Below are 6,242 nucleotides of genomic sequence, written 5' to 3'. Positions count from 1 at the left end.
TTTCAAATTCAAATTCGCTAAGCAATGCTAACCATCGAGTTTGTCTTGCATTTAAGGTGGTTTGCTCAAACAAATATTTCAAATTAATGTTATCAAATAACAACAAAATTTTCCTCCCCAACAGATAGTGGTATGTGACATTCTTAGAGCATGCACCATCGTTGCTAACTCTAAATCATGAATGGCATAATTACACCCATGTTCTTTTAGTTTTCTATATCCGTAGTTGACTACATAATAATCTTGTAATAACACCCCACCTAAACTTTCTTTACATAATACTTCATAACAAACTATAAAAACTTAGCCAACTATGTTAAACAATGTACTCCTAATAACTCTTACATCTAATAATTTGACCTGCTCCAAAAGTTTAATTTCTCAGGAAGTTTTACAATTATTTAGAATTTTGACAAGATTCCAGCTAAGGCACTCACAATACCTACTGCACACAACACTATCATGCACTCTTTAGTGTGGGCATAGAGAGTCCTTTCACTGTTGTGAAGCTAAGGCACTTCACATTCCTACCACACATAACACAAAGAGGATCTTTCACAGAAACCCTAATTCCTTATAAGTCCTCTTCGACGAGTATATGTGTGCATAGAGAAGTCTATCCACGTCTTACAACCAAGACATCCTCGTGGTCTACTCAATGGAACTTAGCTTATTAGGGTCACAATGCCAAGCCAATATGTCGATTGGGTTTATCAGGCATTCCCTTGAACAATACCTCTTGAATCATTATATATTTCTTTTTATTTTCCTTAAGTTATCTTCATTGATTGGCAAGATACCCCCCCCCCCCCTACTTCTCTTATCATGTGAGGGTTAATTGGTTCAATTTGTTTTTTTCATTATTGTTTTAACCACTTCATTCCTTGCTTCATCGCTTCAGTTGTTATAACCTACACCATCCTTCGTTGCATCCACAACAACTCATGGAAACATATAAGTATTATTATCTATTAAAATATGTCGTGACATTCAGCATTACATACATTCATTTTATGTAACACACTATATGCGCAATCCAAAATGCACACTAAAATTAGGCATATCATGGCCAACACAACAATCCTATCATGCATAGAAGACTAACACTTCTTTATCTGAGGCTTTCTACCCCTGAATACCCCTCCTAGGTATTAAGATCATAAGGCATTCACATGATGAACATATTACTGTGAAATCAAACAAATTGAAGGAATTCTTACCTAATTCCTTATCATTCATGATTATAACCAGGGGAATTCATACCTGGCAACTTTCTTTAGTATCACTAAGATACTTGTCTAGCTGAAGCCTTTTTAAAAGGGCTTAACTTAGCTATTTTTTGTCTTCCATAGTAGCATTCAATCTTGATTTCCTTCCCATACATTTAACTACCATTTGTTTCCTTCATCATGGCCTTCATTATAAATGCTTGATATTCATTCAGTGTCTACATGGTCCATCGACCAAATATGAATGTCATATCCATTTAAGCATCCCTGATTTCATCCATACAATTTCACATTCATAAATGAAGCATATGCATTCATATCATAATATCAAGTATGCAGACATCCCAATACTTTACTTATATGTATGAATATATTTCTGCTCCATAAGGTTGCCACGAGTGAGATTCATCTCATTGTCTTCCTTGGAAAACCCTAGATGTATAACACCTTCTTGATCCTAATTAGCACATAACATGAATGTCTCACACAGATTCATTCAAATTGTGTCTTCTTTGCAACCAATCACCCTCTAGGCTTAGGCATCCCCTTCTCTTCTAAATAGCACCTCAGATGATCCATCACTTACCAAGGCTTCCTCGCACAAGAAGAGCACAGACTTAAAAGTATTATGGTGATCAAGGAAATCATATATTCCAGTTTCTTTATAGTAGCATCTTCCCCATGCTCTTCAAATTACAATGACCACCATCTCACCTTAATAACCATATCCAATGCATTTCACTTGCTACTGGTTCTATTGATAGAGCTTCCATTCAGCCAAAGTAATAGTCATTATTTCAAAACAACGAAACAGTCCTCAATGTTTATGCATATAATCTACTCTTAAGTAGTTCTCAACTATCTGGTATCAAGAATTCACATAAGGAATTCAAACAACAACCATTCCCATCCTATGGTACCAATTATAACTGAAGGAATTCTTACAAGATTCCTTCAATGCATGGGCAGTATAACTATAATGAAATGCATACCTACATGGCTGGAACTAATGGATTTGATGTACCTTATGGGTTTTATGTTTTTATAGGGTTAACCAACCTCTTAATTGGTTCTTCCTTGTCCTTATCCCATCCTCATAAGGACGACTATATTATGTTGCAACACCATCAGATCATTAGAAATTTGACATGTTGATTCTCACATGAGCTCTCACCTAACTCCCTCATCCATCCACCAATAGGAAGCAATTTCCTTCATCCTTCCTCATGGGATTGATCCTCACAACAACAACCTCGTCACATCATCATTCCTCCTGGATTCATAGTTAAACCAACAACCATTTTAAGCATTAGACCACATTCATTTTTCATAATACAATAGAACATCCTTAGCCATTATGCAGTAGCACTTCCATATAGTGCTTCACATGCTCACACATACACATGCTTCAACATGCTTACTAATGTATATGAATTGAAATAAAGTGTTTTATTTCATATATAACAACCTTAGCGGATTGTACGGATTTGATTTGGCAAAAAGGGTGAAACATCAGGGGGCTTTGAGGGAAAAAATGGAGAGTTCAGGAAAGGGCAGTGGAAAGGGAGGGAGGCTAGGAGCAGGCTCCAGGAAGAAGCCTGTGAGCAGAACTGCGAAGGCCAGATTGCAGATTCCGGTGGGGAGAATCGCAAGGCACCTCAAGAAGGGGTGCTATGACAAGCGGGTTGGAGGCGGCGCAGCCGTCTACGTTGCTGCTGTCCTCGAATATCTGGCCGCCGAAGTGCTGGATTTGGCTGGAAATGCTGTCCGTAACAACAAGAAGACCAACATCATCCCTCGCCACATTCAACTGGCGGTGAGAAATGACAATGAATTGGGGAAACTTTTGGGCAAAGTGACCATCGCTAATGGTGGAGTTCTGCCAAACATTCACCAGTTTCTCCTCCCGAAGAAGACCGCTGAGAAATCGGAGAAGGCTTCTACGCCAAAGTCCACCAGCACGCCGATCCTCCTGCGCAATCCAACCAAGGAACCAGGGAAACAAGGAAACCCTTGCCACCGTCGGATTGTTTGCACACAAAATGCCCAATGTATGGATCTCTCATGAAATGGCAAAGATGCCCGTATTGGAGTTTGGAAAGGTGAGATCTACCAAGCAATCGGCCTCATCATCGATCTCCGTCAAATTGCTTTGGTCTTCCATGAGTATACCAATAAGCACCGGATGGCAGTGTTCGAGGAGCTAGCCGAGGAATACAACCCAGATCTGGGTCTTTAGATATCTGAGGCAACCGGGATGCAGAAGGGACACCTGAGCGATGACGGGACCAGCACAAGTAGACTTCAAGACATCACTTTTGCGGTAAGTGCCAGTTTGTATTTTACATATCATCCCTGTATACGCGAACTTGCCAAGGGCATTTCTGTAGGGCCAAACCATAGATCTGGATCGAGCATCCTGACCACAGAAGACAGTCAGCTGCCCAGATCTGCTATTGAACCACCGGATCGGGCCCTTAAATTAATAAAAAGTATGCAAAAAACCGAGATCTGGGGGCAAATCAGGATACCCTGACACCTTGGCCAAAATCACAGAGGAACACCGTTTGAAAGGCGATGACCTGGGGTTTGGAAACGAGAGAATCCAGGCAATAGATCCGAGGCAACCTTAGATAGGCTCAAACCCCGGAGAGGCAGACTTCACACAGCTCCTCATAAAAGCACCGGAAGGTAGGTGTTATAGACATTTGTGTGCCTAACAGCATGAAGCATGAAATGTCGATAATCTAAGGGATCCAAAGTCCCTAAACATGTTGTTCCTACCCCTAGAGGAACAAGGTCAGCAAACCACAGCACTGAAAATCAGTTCTCCACCTGAAAACACTCAAAAACAAGCTATTTCTGGATCATGTCAGCTGCTCCACTGAGCATCTGCGCTGAATGTCAACTGCTCCACTCTGTACCTGCGCTGAATGTCAAAAGCAATGAAGGCTACCTGCGCTGGGCGAGATTGGCCAAGTGGCACAGTCATTCTGCAAGGTGTCAAATGCCCAGGAAACTTCCAAAATGACACTTGGATCAGGGAATTCGCCTTGTGATGAGTAAGAGGATCTAGATCTCCAAGTGGAAGCAAGAAACTCCAAGTGGACTCAAGAACTGAAGTATAACTGAAGTGGGAGAGGACACTAGTCAGCTTCATGCCAAGCTCAAGCTGACTCATCCTTTCTCCAAAACTCCTATATATAGAGCTCTCTCATGAGGTCTGAGGAGGCTGGAATCTTGTGAATGTAAGGAAGTGTTGTTGGTTTGTGCATAGAACTATTGGGTGATTGCTTTGAAGGAGGTGAAGAGGAGATTTCTTTCTGCTGGGAGGTGTTGATGGATTGGGCCTCTTATGGTTGTAACATTCTCAGAACTTTACTTCTTCCATTAATAAAGCATTTGAGGTTCTTCTATATGCATGTGTCTTAATGGTGTATTGATGCTTGTATATTTGATTTATTCTAATCCTTGAATCAGTTATGGATGTATGCTTCTTGTAGTTTCCCTTTCTTGTGCTTTTGCAGGATCTTTGTGTAGCTGGGCCAGTGAAAGAGCAAGGAGTTGGGAGCAAGCAGCAAAGAGGGAAGATTGGATCAATCATTAGCGGAAGATAACGGTTAGTGGATCTCTTCCTCCTCTCTCTTACATCTCATAAAGAAGTAATCTTGAATAGCTTTGCATTCGGTTGTTGCTGAGGTACTATCACCCTTAGAGTGGGATAGGGTCATTCCGTATTGGATACTTTTCCCAACAACAAATTGGCGACTCCACTGGGGAACGTATCTTGTTGGTTGTTTGTGTTTTTTGCTATTCATTTCGTAAACAAAGGGAGTACCGAATCGAACTGTGTTTGAATCTTTCAAATGCAAAGTAGAGGGCAGCTACTCTAGCTCAGTTTCTGGGCAAGATTATGATTTGAAGAGCTGATCCACAAGGACTCTAATAAGCTCTTAGTGATAGCTTTTCATCCTCCTTGTCATCCCTTAGTGTGTCCTTGACTGATAGCTTCTGATTTGAGCAAAAACTGTGAATTTTTGAGCAATCTGTGACCCGGAAACCAAGAGAAACGAAAGTTTCGTTCTTCAGTGCAGGCTGTACAAAGGCTGTCTGCATTTCAGCGCAGTTCCCGAAGGGGCTACCTGCGCTGAAGGTCAAACAGACAGTGTCCCACCTGCGCTGGACCAGTCTTACTTTGTGCTATTGGGGTTTCCTGCTGTTTCTTGCCCTGTTTTCACTCTTGTTTTTTGTTGTTTGTTACCAGTCAGTGGGCCTATCTGAAACCAACTTTCTTTGTCACTATTCCGCCTCGGTTGTATAAAGAAACTGTGTTTGTTCTTTGTGTATTTCTTGTGCATCTACAGTTTCCCATAACGAAAGTGAACCAGTCTTGCTGTGACCTCTTAGATCTAGACCTGTGATAAAGTGTCGTTTTGATCTTAAGAGTTAGTTTGTTTGCTGTTCATAGCTGATTGAGCTTTTGCTTTCGTCATTTGGTTTGAGTTTATATATTTCTAGTGTCGAAACAAGTAAATCTTAAGGTGTCTTTTGATTTTGGACAAGCTTGTTTGCTTTCACTTGAAATTGAATTCAAAATTATACAACAGCTTTCTTTTTGCATTACGCCAACATTAAGAAAGAGAAAAGAAATACTTGCATTGTGCATGTGCATTATGACAGCTTGCATGTTGATTTAGGAAAAAGTGCATTAGTGTGTGCTCTATGATCTGTGTGAAAAGATGTTATCTTTCTTTTCCCTCACTAGTTAAGATTTTCAAATTTGAAAGATTGAAAAGCTTGCTTATCATCTTAGACTGCATTTAGGAGTGTTATCATACATCTCGTGGTGATCCATAAAGGCAAACTGCTAAACAAGATCAACCTTAAAATAAATTGAATTTACATAACAACGCATTGAAACATAACGCAAACACATAGAGGTCTAAGCTAGAGACGTGTTTCCGGCGTCGTTAAACGTGATATCTTAGCGTTGAGTGGTTGGGTGATTCCTCC

At 40.5% G+C, this 6,242-nt stretch overlaps 1 pseudogene; it reads left to right on the top strand.

Annotated features, from left to right (window-relative positions):
* The first annotated feature begins 2,763 nt into the window (after window positions 1-2,763).
* On the top strand, window positions 2,764-3,297 carry LOC149163672 (putative histone H2A.1 pseudogene; annotated as a pseudogene).
* The last annotated feature ends 2,945 nt before the right edge of the window (window positions 3,298-6,242 follow it).

Source organism: Pinus tabuliformis, chromosome 5_1, assembly GCF_031772625.1.
Source record: "Pinus tabuliformis cultivar Carrire ecotype Pingquan chromosome 5_1, CPIR1, whole genome shotgun sequence".
In the NCBI taxonomy this organism is placed as follows: Eukaryota; Viridiplantae; Streptophyta; class Pinopsida; order Pinales; family Pinaceae; genus Pinus; species Pinus tabuliformis.
The sequence above is the reverse complement of the archived record's forward strand: the minus strand, read 5'-3'. Positions and strand labels throughout refer to the sequence as shown.